The sequence below is a fragment of the Momordica charantia genome (genome assembly GCF_013281855.1).
Source record: "Momordica charantia cultivar OHB3-1 chromosome 4 unlocalized genomic scaffold, Mcharantia_2.0 BLBB01000004.1, whole genome shotgun sequence".
NCBI lineage: Eukaryota > Viridiplantae > Streptophyta > Magnoliopsida > Cucurbitales > Cucurbitaceae > Momordica > Momordica charantia.
In genome coordinates, this window is record NW_028275162.1 from 17790412 (window position 1) to 17792341 (window position 1930).

General features: G+C 35.1%; 1 non-coding gene across 1 annotated transcript; it reads right to left on the reverse strand.

The window, feature by feature from the left end:
- Window positions 1-262: 262 nt before the first annotated feature.
- On the reverse strand, window positions 263-773 carry LOC111025664 (small polypeptide DEVIL 6). Its single transcript, XR_015790350.1, has one exon. It is a non-coding gene; the product is annotated as a small polypeptide DEVIL 6 (transcript).
- Between the last annotated feature and the right edge of the window lie 1157 nt (window positions 774-1930).

Genomic DNA, 1930 nt, shown 5'->3' on the forward strand with positions numbered 1-1930 from the left:
GCTTATTTCTCCCAAAAAACGTCGGGAAAAAGTGAGTCTTTCCCAACGTTATTGATTTCGTCGGGCAAAACAGCTTATCCAAAGGACTTTTCGAGCGTCGCAAAAATACCGTCGAGAAAGCCATAAATTTTGGTAATGTTTTCTCAGTTTCAACAAAATGAAAAACTTTCATTCATGGCAGAATTCCCCTCTCCCTCTCAAAACTTGAAACCCAAATGCTCAAAACTCAAGAACAAGCAAAGGAAGAAGAAGATCAAAGAGGTGGATCCAAAGTTGAAGTTTCCTTTCAAGTTCTTTCCTTCTCCTCCTTTAATTTACACATCTTGCAGACCCAAAAAGGCCAATCTCTTACAAAAATTTGTCAACAAATCAAAAGAAAACGCTTGTATATACACTCCACCAAAATTAAAAAAATTAATAATAACAATAGCCAAAAAGAGAAAAGAAAAAAAAAAACAGAAAACCCTAATGGAATTTTCTCTCTTGTGAGCTAATTAAAGAATCAATCATGCCAGCAAAGAAGCATGACAACACAGCGCCTAATGATGTAAAGCTTGGCCCTTTGCTCTCTAAGAACTCCTCCAAAGCCTCTGGTTGGAGAAGAATTGAGCCTCCTCTTGGAGCTCCCACCACTGTTCAAGTTCATCTTCATATCTGATCTGATCTGATCTCTGTGTTGTGTTGTTTTGTGGAGATGGTAAGAAAAAGAGAGAAAAGTTAATGAATGAGAGTTTGGTTTTTGGAGTTTGGAGTTTGGGGAGATGGGAGAAATGGGATTCTTTTTTTATAGCCAAATGGGGGAGGCATGGACCATCAAGCCCCTCTGCCTCTGTCCCCAAAACCCACCAGACAAACTCCAATTTTCAGACCCCACCTTCACCTTGGGGAATCCACAAACACACAGTGTAGCCCTACCCAAAACCAAGAATTCAATTGCAAACCATTCATCTATTTTTTAACAAAACCCAAACAAACGCATGCCCTAAAATTTCTATGTTATCTCTCTGTCCCTCTACATGTGTCATTCTCCATTCTTTATTGGTTTTGGTTGTGTAGGCATCACCCACCACAAGATGGGGTCATCCAAGTAAAAATGGTAATGGGGGTGGTGGGTTGAAATTTAATTAAAGGGTTAAATACTATTTTGGGTTAATATGTATTTTTGAAACCTACATTTTGGTGTCTGTACTTCCAAAAAGTGGCCGCTTTTGTTCGTATTTCCAATATTTTAACACGATTTCTTAGGTACAAAGTTTAAGTATGTTTGAAGATATTTATTTGGTGCAATGTTGTGTGTTGAAATTGTTATTGAGAAAAAAAGAGATGAAATGAAAACGAAAGAACTAAAATCATCATTTTTTTTAGTACAAGAAGTGAGAGATTCAAACTGTGACCTCTTAGTCAAAGACATGTGTCAATTATTATTAAACTCAGCTCACGTTGGTAAAATAGATATTTTTGAAAGGTACAGTGTGTTAGTAATAGTATTTAATTTAAACCTAAATGAAATTGGGGATGTATGTGCATCATCTTCAACTTGGACATGATAAAGGTTATTGTTTTTATTTATGACAAAAGGCATGCCCTCTCTTTTGTGTGTAAGTTTTGTTTGTTCTTTCTTTTGGGGTTTTCTTTCCCTTTTTTTCGGTTGGATCCAACTAAACAAGCATAAGAAACTGATTTCATGAGTTGAGTCTTACAAGAAATAAAAGGATAAATTGATGAGGTTAGCTTATCTTTTAACAAGTTTCATGCATATTTTCCCCCTCTAATAATTGCATGGTGGATTAATAAATTAACAAAAGGAAAACTTTTTTAGTGTTAGCTAGTAGTGGGAAATTTTCTATTGTTTAATTTTTTCAACTTCATCTAATTATACTTTATTATAATTGTCTTGTCATTTTAAATGTCAATGCTAGTTATTACTATT